Below are 15,589 nucleotides of genomic sequence, written 5' to 3'. Positions count from 1 at the left end.
TCAGGTGGGTAACTGGTGTGAGTTTGAGGTAGGTTGGGATAGGGTCAGGTTTTACTCGAATCTTCATTCCAGTAGGATTCGAGCCATGCAACTAACAGATCCGTGGTGAGGGTATTTAGGGGAAGCTGTGGTGTTATTTTGGAAGCCATTGGAAAGGGTTGAGTTTTCAGACCAACCTTCGATTTAAGATTCGAAGAGTTGGGGTCTGATTCGAAGGAAACTAAGGCCAGATCCGTGAAGAGGAGGTTGTGAGGAGTCTGGGGTGTTAAGGTGGTGACCGGCGGCGTTGTTGCCGCCGGGTTTCAGGCGGTGGGGAATGAGGGCGGCTAGGGTTAGGGGTATGTTCTTGGAGACGATGATGAATAGTGGAGATGGGGGTGTTTAGTTAGGGGGCCGGGGTAGGGATTTGGATTTATATAGGGATGGGGTGGATTGATTTCATCCGTTGGATCAGGCAGAATGGATGACTAAGATCTATTCACTTAACCAAACGATGTCGTTTGGTTTAAGTTGGGGGACGGGTTGAACCGGGGCAGTGGGTCGGGTAAGGATCACGGGTTAGGGTGAAGAGATCTCAGCCGTTGGATGGATTTAATCCAACGGCCATTGATGAAATACGCCCAAACGCTGTCGTTTTGGTTCGTTTAAATTGGACCGGACATGGGAGTGTTGGGATTGGGCTGTGAAGGGGATTAATTTGGTTGGGCCTGATTTTGTTTAGAAATTTTGGCCCAGATCCGTTTTTGCCCATTTAATTTCCACTCTTTTTAATTTCCAATTTAATTCTTCAATTATTAAAATCCTAATAAAAATTATAAAAATAAAATTACTCCTTCAAAATATTAATCAACTTTTAACAATTATTAACACATAGACAAAAATATTAATCACCTAGTGAAACATTAAAATTAGAACAAATGCATATTTTTGTAATTCTATTTTTAATCAATTATTAAATGCATAATTAAATCCTAGATATGCATGAAACATGTATTTTTTATTTTATTTTTTGTTTAATTATAACAAAGCAAACATTTACGGACAACACAAATAATTAACAAACACCACCCAAATTCTAAAAATTTCACAGTAAAAGAGATTTATTTTATTTTTGATTTATTTTGGAGTAGTTTTCGTGAGACAAAAATCACGTGCTCACACGAAGGACGGTGTCTATTTCAGACAACCAGTTCAGGTTCATGCCGGGACGATCTACCACAGAAGCTATCCACTTTATTAGGAGGATGGTGGAACAGTACAGAGATAGGAAGAAGGATCTCCACATGGTGTTTATTGATCTGGAGAAAACGTACGATAAGGTTCCTAGGGAGGTCTTATGGAGCTTCTTAGAGGATAAAGGGGTCCCGATTGACTATATTAGGGTGATTAAAGACATGTATGATGGAGCTAAGACTCGGGTTAGGACAGTAGGAGGCGACTCTGAACACTTTTCAGTTATTACGGGGTTGCACCAAGGGTCTGCGCTCAGCCCATTCCTATTTGTCCTGGTGATGGATGCATTGACTCATCATATTCAAGGGGAGGTGCCATGGTGCATGCTATTTGCTGATGACATTATTCTAATTGACGAGACACGAGGCGGCGTCAACGAGAGGCTAGAGATTTGGAGACATGCTCTTGAGTCTAAAGGTTTCAAGTTGAGCAGGACGAAGACGGAATACCTCGAGTGCAAATTTGGAGTTGAGCCGACGGAAGCGGGAGTTGAAGTGAGGCTTGACTCTCAAGTCATTCCCAAGAGGGGTAGTTTCAAGTACCTTGGATCGGTTATTCAGGGGATCGGGGAGATTGACGAGGATGTCACACACCGTATAGGGGTGGGGTGGATGAAGTGGAGGTTAGCGTCGGGAGTCTTGTGTGACAAGAAAGTGCCACCGTTACTAAAAGGTAAGTTTTATAGAGCAGTGGTTAGGCCTGCCATGTTATATGGAACTGAATGTTGGCCGGTAAAGAACTCACACATCCAGAAGATGAAAGTAGCAGAGATGAGGATGTTGAGGTGGATGTGCGGGCATACAAGGATGGATAAGATTAGGAATGAAGATATTCGAGAGAAGGTGGGTGTGGCCCCCATGGAGGACAAGATGCGGGAAGTAAGACTCAGATGGTTCGGGCACATTCAGAGGAGGAGCACTGATGCACCGGTGAGGAGGTGTGAGCGACTGGCTGTAGTGGGCACGCGGAGAGGTAGAGGGCGACCTAAGAAGTATTGGGGAGAGGTGATCAGACAGGACATGGCGCGACTTAGGATTACTGAGGACATGGCCCTTGACAGGGAATTATGGAGGTCGAGCATTAAGGTTGTAGGTTAGGGGAGAGTTGGGAATATTTCTACAGCACAATAGAGTGAGACTAGCCAGTTAGGAGTTAGACTAAGAATGTCATTGGTCGTCTATTGATGCAGGGCTTTACCTTCTAGTTTTACTATACCAGCCATCTATTTCGTATTTCGTATTCTGTATTTCATATCTCTTATATATTGCTGTTATTTTATTATGCATTTTTATGGTACTAATATATCGGCTCCTGTTGCTTTTTTGAGCCGAGGGTCTCTTGGAAACAGCCTCTCTACCCTTCGGGGTAGGGGTAAGGTCTGCGTACATATTACCCTCCCCAAACCCCACTTGTGGGATTATACTGAGTCGTTGTTGTTGTTGTTGTTGTTGTATACTTTGTGTTTAAAGAATAAGATGAAAAGGGCAAACAACAAATTATCTAGCTTTCATCCAGACAAAAATCATGCCTTGTCTATTCCTCTAATAACCATTTGCCTTATCGTCAACCGACCAGCAAAACAATGTAGTCATCTCCAATTATTTTCTTGATATACAAATGCTGATTAGTACAAAGAAACTGCCGAGGTCAAAGGTGAGGCTGGTTCGGATCAGGCATTTGTTACTTTCTTTTTTGGTTTACTCATCTTTTTATATATTTGTGCTATTCATTGTGTGGGGAGCAGTTATTAGTTAGTATTTCTCCCTTAGCATGTCAAACTGCTTAGACATGCGATACCAATAGAAACGTTAGGGTTATTCATTATAGTATAATTGAATTGTAGGATAGAGGATGATTTTGAGGGATTTTCCCCTTATTTTTAAGTGGGGATTTGGGGAAGGGCCTGGGGCGGAGACATTGTTCTGTAAGGAAAAAACTTACTGACGCTCGATGTTTGCACCATACCACATTAATTTATTATGATTAAGTGATGGATTGAGGTGAAAGTACATACTAATCGACCATGGTTGGCAATAAAATTATATATGAACGATACATGCCATGTATTCTCTAGTTTGATATAAACACTGGATGTCGGTAAGTTTTAAACAGCTAACATAAATGGTATTACATTGATTCATTTCCAACAAAAACTACATACTAACTATGGTTAGCGGTAAAAGTTTTATATGAAAGACATGTGTTGTGTATTTATTAGTTTGACATAAACACCGGGCGTCTGTAGTTTTTACCGCTGCTATATAAATGTGATTACAATGATTCATTTCCTTTATTTACATTTTCATGCTGTTGGCAGGATTACATGGGAAGATGCATACTGACATTGACAAGAGTACTAATGGAAGGTGAATATAAAGAAACCTTTGAATTAGATGGAGCTAAATCAGGGAAACTCAACTTGCATCTCAAATGGGCACCACAACTACAGGGACTCCTAATGATAAAAAAGTTTAGGAATGTTTTTTGTTGTTGTAAGACTTGTACACAATAGAAGTTATTTTGTATCTGTACGACTACGTCATAGGCAGTGACAATTTGTAGAATTGAACATTTTTGTAGATAATTGTTTGATTAATGCAGAGGAGAGATAAATGTAAAGCTGTAAAACTTCTGAAGTAAAGCTGAAGCTGGAGAAAGAATAAAATGTAGTATAAGCTTACATATATAAACTTAAGAGTAAGGTGTTTGTTTGGTTAGATGTATTATTAGAAATAATATAGGGATTTAATTATGAATTAATAATATTGTACTCCCCTTAAGAATGTAGTTGCTTTTTTACTTGTTCATAATGCATTTTGTACTATCCTTAAGAAAACATCAATTAAGTATTTATTTTACTAAATTACCCTTATTAATGATAATTAATACTAGTATCACTTTTGACTACTAATTCTCAAATAATTTGAAAAATTACGACTTGATGTATAAGAGTGAATTAGAAAAAAAATAAATTGATTTTCTATTGATTCTCTTGAATGGAGAAGTGAAAAAGAACTTTTATCTTAGTAGGCTATTCTTTTTTAACGCTCATTAACAGAGTTATCATATAAAACTATCCTAAAAGTGGGAACCTTAAAAGTTAGAATTTGAATTACCAAAATATTGACAAAACCTAGTCCAAAAACATGTGCCCTAAGATACAAGTGCAACGCACGTATCCAAAAACTAGTCAATCAAATAACACAACAATAAAAATGTAATACGCAGCTGTTTCAACATGAAAGAGTTTCAATCATCTTCGGGGAACTTTACAAGGACTTAACACTTCCATAATGACATGATGCTGCCACAAACATCATAAATTCTTGTTTTTATGACCAATACAACTAGTGCAGCACGAGAGTTAGCACGAGAGTTTAGTGTCCTGGGCTGCCCTTTCAATACAACTAGTAGTAAGGTAGCTGGATCCTTTCTTCAACAAAGTACATAGATTTTGAAACTGGACAGTAGGACCACGGCATAAAACTGCCTCTAGGTTGACAACATGCTTGATAAACTATGTTTCAGAACCGTGCAGGCCTTTCTGAGATGACAGTGTAGATGATTCTTATTCAACTTTCTCCTGCGACGAGCACTTCCCCTGCATAATCATGACTTGCACTCATTAGTCAATGGGAGACATCAACGATAAAAAAAAAAAAAACAGGAATCATTTACTGCTTTGTAGCACTCAAGAGTGTGGCTTAGCGGTTAATAAATTGGGTGATAACTATGGGAGATCGGTACTCAAATTCCAGCATAAACAAGACGCTAGGTGATTCATTCCCATCTGCTTAAGCATTGGCGGACAAAGTTAGCGATACCTGTGATGATGGGAGGTAGTAGGTACTTAGTGGTACAGCCGAGTGCAAGAAAGTTGACTCAGACACCACTGTTGTAAAAGACACCACTGTTGTAAAAGAATGATCATACACCAATTTGTATTTCAAATAATATAATGGTCTTAAGAGCTGAGACATATAGTGACATTGACAAGTGCAACTATGGTAGAATCAATAAGCGGTGAATGCATAGAGCTGAGGTACAAGTACTAACTTCTCAAGATTTATCAGTAAAAAATGACGCTTCACTTGTGAGAGTAGAACTCCATGGAAACTTAATGCATTATATTTTAGCGAAACCAATTACTTGCCATCACAGTGCATCAAAAGCATTTCTTTAGATCTTTCCATGTAGGATTAAATGCAGAAATGTTATTTCAGTTTTGTTCAATAACTAAATTTACAAAAAGAATCACAAGGTCAGTCGATCGAATAGAAAATAAGAGCAAGTGCATTAGATATGCTTAGCCATCCTAGTCATGGTATCTACTATTCCGGACTCTTTTGGTTAAACATCAGTATCTCACACAAGACGCAGTGTTGTTTACAAAAGTACCTTCTAGTCTGGAGAATGATTTCAAGATTGAGTGTTGTTTACATAAAGTAACACCACATTTGTTCACTATTTTACAGCATGGATCTAAAGTCTGAAAGCTATATGAGTGTGAAGTTCTTCAATGTTATCAAGTTTTGACTAGTGTGTTCCAACTAGACGGGGCGTACAATAAGTAAATTAATAGCGGAGAGATGAAAGAAATGTTATGAAAATGCTTGAAGGGGATGACACTGACCAATACTGGTTGTGCAACGTGAACGAGTCAGTTGTAACTTTAATTCCATCGTCATTTCGGTTCCAGTGGTAGAATGCATGTGTTCTATTCTTGATCTCTAACGTCGAATGACCCTAACTAGTTTCACGGAAAGCAGAATAATCTGGCTGTGGATCTCTAAATCTGCATAGAAAGGGAAATGATAATATAGTTCAACATCATGTACAAAGCCACATTAGTTGGATAGCATAAAATGTACAGTAATAAAATTCCGTAAACTCAGGCTGTTACAAGAGGCAGAGTCAGATAAATCAATTATATGTTAAACAGACAAAGGTCCTTGGACAGGATCCCTTGTGCAAATTGTGCTGGTTGGAGATATTTTTGGAAGGACAAAAAGAAGCAAAAACAAACGACAAAACATAACTCAAACTTATCAGATAAGGTGGATCACATAATTCAACAAGAGCGCGTAAGGTGTCATAGACTAGGGTAATCCCTGCAATCTGTGTAACTTACCTTGAAGCAAGACCTTCTTGATTTCCTCCATCACCAACAGTTATGTAAATAGGAGCTGTTTTATCCGGTACGGGATAAGCATCACCACCCGAGACATTATAGTGTATATTAGATGTGCGATACTGAAAAGGATAAAAAATAGGAGGTCTCAACATCAGAGCATAATTATTACAATACAGACAAAGCTGAAAAATGAAAAAAGACCAGACAGAAGAAATGTGCAACTGATTTCTGTAACTAAATTCTCTCTAAGGCAACAGTGTGTCACATACACTGACTTAAAATTTCATCTTCAATAAAAGAAAGGAGGCGTTTATGTGTCTCTAGCCTATATCCTGATAGCCTCATATTACTGCAATTTGTGCTCAAATATTTTGAGTAAAATGTTAGGTCATCCCAGAATTTATATCAGTTTGGCAATAAACATAATACTTCTTAGTGAATTAGTCCAGATATACAAAGCGAGAGTATTGCTTCTGGGGAAAACTCAGCATTCTTCTCTATTGCGCCTAAAATCTCTATTTTTGCTAATATTAGACGTGTTTCTATTTGTCTGCTAAGATGCTCCAATCTTTGGTTGACAATATTATGTGGAAAAGACCGCGATTTACTCAAAAGATATAGAGCATTATCGGTTGAACTTTGTCAATAGATTTTCTTAGCTTCCCATTGATCTTGATTAGTTTTTGCTGATTTTTTTTTCTTTTCGCGGGAGTTAATTTCATCTATGACCAAAGCCCCACTAGCTAATGGTCATACAAAAAGCTACATGATTTGGATACATACATATATATATACATATATATATATATATATCAAAATGTCATCTTCTTCTTTGAAGAGACAAGCAGCGATGACGAGTATGATGATGAGATAAGACAACTTACTGATCTTTCATAAGCATGGACATGGCCAGCAAAGATCACATCAACCCTGTGTTTGATAAACCATCTTTCAAAGACGGATCTCATGCTTTCCCCTTCCATGAAATGAGCTTCATTACTATTGTAGATGGGAACATGCATAAGGACTATAAGCCAAGGAGTTTTCTCTCTATTCACATTTTTAAGTTCCTGCTTCAGCCAATGCCATTGAGGTGTATATTTTACTGCAAGCCAAGAGACACAGCGACTGAGTAGCTATCCAATCAAAAGAACCATTTTTATGGTTGATGATGCTCAAAGGTATAGTAAAACAAGAACAACTAGAAACATTTTCAGGTTTTAGACAATTCAAAACTAGGTCCTAAAGCTTTAAGCTTGTTCTTTGCATTATAAAACCAGCGGAAATTACTTTGTTCTAAGCTTGAAGAGCCTATATGTGAAAGAAAAATTCCCTCGCCAAATGCACCAAATAATTACTGGAATTTTTATCTTCCTTCACATGGACATGGTTCGGCAGTACAAGAATGAATAATTGGTAATGAAGAAAACAACTTGCAAAAAAGAAGCCAGCAAATCATCTTGGCAAAACTGCAACGCAAAAGCTAGTGAGCACGAGTTCGAGGATTTTTACTTACAGATGCATATACTTAGTTGATTACATGATGTTTTGCATTTCATTTCGAAAGTTCATTAGTCCATCTTAAAACCATTAAGTTGCAAATATTTTGTTTGTGTGGCCTTTTAAGTCTTCTGAAACTAGAGAATCTACAACTTCGCGTTTAACGGCAAGATATCGCAACAAGCATTGCACCTACTAAAGCAAGAGAAAAAGGACAGATGTATTATTTACAAAGAAGCAAAAGATAAGAGGGAACAATTACTTACCAAAAGGAGAGTAGCTTGATAGGACAATTATGTGAGTGGATGCCCTTCTGATGGCATACCAAAGGGGATTACTGCTTCTTGAAACTTGATAAGGTGTTGGGTATCTATATAGAAATGATTTGAATGGAACTACTTCCCCTGTACATAATGAGAAGTATTGTCAATGGGCATCAGAATATTTTAAGTGGACACAGTGTAGTGGTCCTTAAGAAGGGAGAAACTTTTATATGACTCATCGGAGGTGTTTTTATGTTATTCTAATTTAGTACATTTTAAAACATTGCTCTCAAAGACATGAGCTCATATGAGGTCTGAATTAGAAATGAATATGGGGATTTTGCTCAATATAGAATTATGGTCCTGCTTGGCATATCCAGCCATCACGGCCTCAGGTCCATCTGAGGATTGTGAAAGAATCGCCATTGTTCAACACAAGCGCAGAACATCTTTAAGTCATCTTTTCGAGTGAATGGAGTGCTTGTGGCTACTAGAATGTTGCAACATACACTGACATCTGAGAACAAAATGAAGTAAATCTCATTTTGTAACTAGAAAGCAGTAGCAACAATGAGAAGAAAACATGTCGTGCAGTAGTGCTGATGTTATAAAAAGCCAAAAACTTTGTGAAATAACTAGAAAGCACTAGCAACAATGAGAAGAAAACATGTCGTACAGTAGTGCTGACGTTATAAAAAGCCAAAAACTTTGTGAAACATATGTAAAGTCATTACCATATTTGGAAAGAACTCTATCTCATGATTCCCAGAGGACCAAATCCATGGCTGGTGTGCTGCACTTTGTTCAACGAAGCGGCCCCATGTATCCCAACGAACTCCAACATCATTATACTCATATCTGTCAGCATAAGAGAGATCTCCAACAAACAATACACTTTTGGCTCCACTTTGCATGTAGTGCTGAAGAGTAGAAAGAGAATTATATGTTTGACCAAGATCACCTGCAAAGAACGTCGATGAATTTCAAATAAGAATCCTGCCATGATAATGTCATAACATAATGCATAAAATATGTGAAAAAACTCGAATGCTTTTTGATACACGGTCTCAGTTTAAATATGGTGAACAGATAAAGAAACATTAGCTAACTTCTCACCCAAAAATAGAGTCGCAGATTTCTAATGTTGCTTCCTATGAGTGGTTGACTTGTTTTACAATAGCAAGAAAAACACAAAGAAACTTGTTCATATTGTTAAATCAAATAAACTATGTTTCCGTCGTAACAAAGGTATGTGATGTCTGTTGCGGAAGCCAAATGTATATAGTGTGAATAAGTCACAACTACTATACCAAAAATTATGACAGCCACCAAATAATAAATAAGACAATAAAGCAACAATAAAGGGAACACCAGAATTTACGAGGTTCGGCTAATTTTGCCTACTCCTCGGACACAACCAATATTTTATTCCACTCCAAAAATACAAGTGAAATAATACTAAAGAGAGAAGATACAAATGCCTTAAACAGATGAGAAGGCAAATGAGAGGTGTGTTTAAATCCTAAACATTAAGCCTTCTTTTATAGGGGGAAAATCCCCCCAACTTTTATTTTCCCACCGATGTCGGACAAACATTTTGTCAAATTCAACAAATCTCCACCTTGGCAAAATTCCACATCTTCAATTTTCTCTCAATAACAGATTTGGTTGTGTCTTCATCTTCAATCTTCAGTGTTCAACAATGTTGATCAAATCCAAACAATGTTGAAACTTGATCGCAGTCACCACCTTTGTCAGCATATCAGCAGGATTCTCCGTAGTATGAATTTTCTTCACTGTGACTCCACCTTCTTCTATGATTTCTCGTACAAAATGATACCGAACATCAATGTGCTTCGTCCTTGCATGATAAACTTGGTTCTTCGCTAATTGAATAGCACTTTGACTATCACAAAAAATTGTGATACCTTTTTGTTCAACACCAAGCTCCTTTAGCAATCCTTGAAGCCAAATTGCCTCTTTCACAGCCTCTGTAATAGCCATGTACTCTGCCTCTGTTGTAGACAAAGCAACTGTTGACTGCAAAGTAGACTTCCAACTAACTGGTGCCTTTGCAAAAGTAAACACATAACCAGTAGTTGATCTTCGTTTGTCCAGATCACCCGCAAAATCTGAGTCACAATATCCAACTACAGACTGATTGTCTTCCTGCTCAAAAACTAACCCGACATCTACAGTATTATGAATATACCGTAGAATCCACTTCACAGCTTGCCAATGCTCCTTCCCTGGATTGTGCATATATCTGCTAATAACTCCAACAGCTTGTGAAATGTCAGGCCTTGTGCAAACCATTGCATACATCAAGCTACCAACAGCATTTGCGTATGGTACCTTTGACATATACTTTCGTTCAACTTCATCCATTGGCGACATAGTAGTACTTAGCTTAAAATGGGAAGCAAGTGGAGTACTAACTGGCTTAGTCTTGTCATCTATGCCAAAACGTTGAAGTACTCTCTTCAAATATTCCTTTTGAGATAAACAGAGTTTCTTTGAACGTCTATCTCTAATTATCTCCATGCCAAGAATTTTCTTTGCCTCACCCAAATCCTTCATCTCGAACTCCTTCTTCAGTTGAATCTTCAACTTATCAATTTCTTCCAAATTCTTGGAAGCTATCAACATATCATCAACATATAGGAGAAGATATACAAAGGAACCATCTTTAAGCTTGTGCAAATACACACAATGATCGTATTTGCTTCTCTTGTACCCTTGCCGCAACATAAACTCGTCAAATCGCTTGTACCATTGTCTAGAAGATTGTTTCAATCCGTACAACGATTTTTCAAGTTTGCACACCATATTTTCTTTTCCAGCAACTTTGAATCCTTCTGGCTGAGTCATGTAGATTTCCTCCTCCAAGTTTCCATGTAAAAACGCAGTTTTTACATCCATCTGAACTAGTTCCAAATCCAATTGTGCTACCAAAGCCAACATAATTCTAATGGAGGAATGTTTTACAACTGGAGAAAACACTTCATTGTAATCAATTCCCTCCTTTTGAGCATATCCTTTGGCCACCAATCTTGCTTTGTAGCGAACATCTACTTGGTTAGGAAATCCTTCCTTCTTTGCAAATACCCATTTGCACCCAATTGCTTTCTTTCCCTTCGGGAGATTGGCCAATCTCCATGTATGATTCTGATGAAGGGACTGTATTTCATCATTCATGGCAATCCTCCACTTATCTTCTTCTGAACTTTGGACAACGTCTTTATAAGTAGTAGGAACATCATCAGCTACAATTGAGGTTGCACAAGCAACCGTCTCTATGAGACGAACAGGTTTCGTTATTGTTCTTTTTGTCCTGCTGGTTGCTATTGATTCAAGTTGTTGTTGAGGTTCCTGAGTTGGAATCTCCTCTACTGGCTCTCCTTCTAGAGGATAATCTTCATTTGTTTCCTCCTCTGCTTCTTGTGTAGGAAAAATAAATTTTCCCTCAAACTCCACCTGCTTAGAAGCACCTTCATTTTGTTTGGTATCTTCTGTTACCTTATTTACCATAGCAGATTCATCAAAGGTAACATCCCTGCTGAATATTACTTTCTTTGTCATAGGACACCATAAGCGATATCCTTTGACTCCAGAAGTAATTCCCATAAAAATAGCCTTCTTTGCCCTTGGATCCAATTTTGACTCCGTCACATGATAATATGCAGTTGAGCCAAACACGTGCAAAGAGTTATAATCTATAGCAGGTTTTCCATACCATTTTTCAAATGGTGTCTTGCCATTAATAGCAGCAGATGGTAAGCGATTAATGAGGTGGCATGCATATGTAATTGCCTCAGCCCAAAATTCTTTGCCCAAGCCAGCATTGGACAACATACACCGTACCTTCTCCAGCAAGGTCCGGTTCATACGTTCTGCCACTCCATTTTGTTGTGGTGTATGTCTAACAGTGAAGTGTCGGATGATGCCATCATTTTCACATACCTTATTGAAATGATCATTTTTGTATTCACCTCCATTGTCTGTGCGAATACACTTGATCCTCCTGCCTGTCTGATTCTCCACCATCGTCTTCCATTTGAGAAAAATTCTCAACACTTCATCTTTGCTCTTCATTGTATACACCCATACTCTTCGGGAAAAATCATCAACAAAGGTTACAAAATAGTGCTTCCCACCCAATGAAGGTGTTTTGGAAGGACCCCAAACATCAGAGTGTACATAATCCAAAATGCCTTTAGTATTATGGATCGCTGTACCAAATTTAACCCTTGTCTGTTTCCCTTTGACACAATGCTCACAAAACTCCAAGTTGCAAGCCTTTACTCCTTTTAACAATCCTTGATCTGATAGAGTTTTCAAGGATTTTCCTCCAGCATGTCCCAAGCGCATGTGCCATAGCTTGGTTGCTTCTGCCTCTTTGTCGTCACTGGATGTCACTGTCGCTGTCCCAATAACTGTACTGCCACGATAGCGGTACATATTATTATTCTTCCGATTAGCCTTCATTACCACTAGTGCACCGGAGCATACTCTCATCACTCCATTTTCTGCAATGATTTTGAACCCTTTTGATTCTAGGGCTCCCACAGAGATGAGATTCTTCTTCAAATCCGGTACATATCGAACATCTGTTAATGTTCTGATCATTCCATCATGGTTCCTTAATCGTATTGAACCAATGCCATATGAGGTAAGAGGGCTGTTATCCGCTGTGTGGATGACTCCATATTCTCCTTCTTGAAATTCCACAAACCAGTCCCTGTTGGGACACATATGATGGCTACAAGCCGAGTCCATCAACCATATGTCTGATGATGTTGATGACTCTGTTGTAACTAATGAGAAGTCTGAATCATCACAATCAGCTACATTTGAATCCATAATGGCCTTTCCATTATTATATTTGGCCTTATTCTTCAACTTCGGACAGTCTTTCTTCCAGTGCCCTTTTTCTCGACAAAAGGCACATTCATCTTTGCTGGGTCTGGATTTTGACTTGGATCTTCCCTTCTTTGTCCTCGTTTGATTTTGAGGACGACCCCTCACAAATAGTGCTTCTCCTTCTCCGCCCTTCTGTTTTTCTCGCTTTCTTTGTTCATAGCTGTACAAAGCCGAACAAACTTCTCTGAGAGAAACTTCGTCATTTCCATGGAGTAGAGTAGTTTCAAGGTGCTCGTACTCATCAGGAAGTGACGCCAACAACATCAAGGCCAAGTCACCATCATCATAAGTTGTATCCATATTTTGCAAATCTGTGACCAACTTATTGAAACTGGTGATATGTTCATTCATCGTGGTACCAGGAACATAGGTGAAGTGAAACAGTCTCTTCTTCATGTACAATTTATTTTGACTGTTTTTCTTCAAAAATTTATCCTCCAGTGCTTTCCATAATCTACTTGCAGAAGTTTCCTTTGTGTATGGATATTTCTGCTCTCTAGCAAGGTAGGATCGAATGGTACCGCAAGCAACACGATTGATAATTCTCCAATCTTCTTCTCCAATAGCATCTGGTCTCTTTTCTTCAATAGCAAGATCTAGCCCTTGTTGAAAAAGGACATCTAGAACCTCGCCTTGCCACATCCCAAAATGTCCGGACCCGTCAAATATTTCTACCGCAAATTTCGCATTTGACACAATTCTTGTCATAAGCGAAGATGCCAATGATGACGTATTGTTGACACTTGATGTAGATTCTTCTTGTTTATTGTCTCCCATATTTGACACAAATATTATTTAATAGCTGACGACACAAATCAAGATTATTTCCTTTCTGATGTAGAAGATCAGACTAAGCTGCAACTACAGAGCATACTCAGACAGAACCTTGACTCAGTTACCAAGATAAATCTTTTCTGATGTGGAAGATCAGACTATGCTGCAACCACAGAGCATACTTAGACAGTACCTTGGCTCTGATACCAATTGTTGCGGAAGCCAAATGTATATAGTGTGAATAAGTCACAACTACTATACCAAAAATTATGACAGCCACCAAATAATAAATAAGAAGACACAACCAAAATTTGTTATTGAGAGAAAATTGAAGATGTGGAATTTTGCCAAGGTGGAGATTTGTTGAAATTGGCAAAATGTTTGTCCCACATCGGTGGGAAAACAAAAGTTGGGGGGATTTTCCCCCTATAAAAGAAGGCTTAATGTTTAGGATTTAAACACACCTCTCATTTGCCTTCTCATCTGTTTAAGGCATTTGTATCTTCTCTCTTTAGTATTATTTCACTTGTATTTTTGGAGTGGAATAAAATATTGGTTGTGTCCGAGGAGTAGGCAAAATTAGCCGAACCTCGTAAATTCTGGTGTTCCCTTTATTGTTGCTTTATTGTCTTATTTATTATTTGGTGGCTGTCATAATTTTTGGTATAGTAGTTGTGACTTATTCACACTATATACATTTGGCTTCCGCAACAATTGGTATCAGAGCCAAGGTACTGTCTAAGTATGCTCTGTGGTTGCAGCATAGTCTGATCTTCCACATCAGAAAAGATTTATCTTGGTAACTGAGTCAAGGTTCTGTCTGAGTATGCTCTGTGGTTGCAGCTTAGTCTGATCTTCCACACCAGAAAGGAAATAATCTTGATTTGTGTCGTCAGCTATTAAATAATATTTGTGTCAAAGATGGGAGACAATAAACAAGAAGAATCTACATCAAGTGTCAACAATACGTCATCATTGGCATCTTCGCTTATGACAAGAATTGTGTCAAATGCGAAATTTGCGGTCGAAATATTTGACGGGTCCGGACATTTTGGGATGTGGCAAGGCGAGGTTCTAGATGTCCTTTTTCAACAAGGGCTAGATCTGGCCATTGAAGAAAAGAAACCAGATGTTATTGGAGAAGAAGATTGGAGAATTATCAACCGTGTTGCTTGCGGTACCATTCGATCCTACCTTGCTAGAGAGCAGAAATATCCATACACAAAGGAAACTTCTGCAAGTAAATTATGGAAAGCACTGGAGGATAAATTTTTGAAGAAAAACAGTCAAAATAAATTGTACATGAAGAAGAGACTGTTTCACTTCACCTATGTTCCTGGTACCACGATGAATGAACATATCACCAGTTTCAATAAGTTGGTCACAGATTTGCAAAAGAACCAACACAGGGATCAGAAGGAGTATCATTTTTCTCCAAGACTCATTCCAGTTCAGATCACATCATCAAATAAAATAAAAAATGAAAACCATGTCAGTTATCGATTTCCAAAATGCAATCTTTTGAATTGGGTATTTACTAGAACTATTACAAATCAATAAAGAATGTATAATTTTTTTTTTATGGACAGTGTCCAGCTTGCGCGCCCCTCAACTATTCCATCAGGTGTCTCGAACAGATACGAGATACCGAGCAACTTTGCCAACAAGGCTTAGGCAGATAAGAAGAAATCACATAATATTTTTTTGCTCTCTAGTGGGATTTGAATCTAAGATCTCATGGTTCTCCTCCGACTTTATTAAC

General features: G+C 38.2%; 2 pseudogenes; one reads left to right on the top strand and one right to left on the bottom strand.

Annotated features, from left to right (window-relative positions):
- Window positions 1–3,875, top strand: part of LOC104217746 (synaptotagmin-5-like) — a 57,836-nt pseudogene extending 53,961 nt beyond the window's left edge.
- A 621-nt stretch (window positions 3,876–4,496) lies between these two features.
- On the bottom strand, window positions 4,497–9,133 carry LOC104214704 (bifunctional purple acid phosphatase 26-like; annotated as a pseudogene).
- Between the last annotated feature and the right edge of the window lie 6,456 nt (window positions 9,134–15,589).

Source organism: Nicotiana sylvestris, chromosome 11, assembly GCF_000393655.2.
Source record: "Nicotiana sylvestris chromosome 11, ASM39365v2, whole genome shotgun sequence".
In the NCBI taxonomy this organism is placed as follows: Eukaryota; Viridiplantae; Streptophyta; class Magnoliopsida; order Solanales; family Solanaceae; genus Nicotiana; species Nicotiana sylvestris.
Note: the sequence above shows the minus strand (reverse complement) of the source record. Positions and strands in the feature narration are given on the sequence as shown.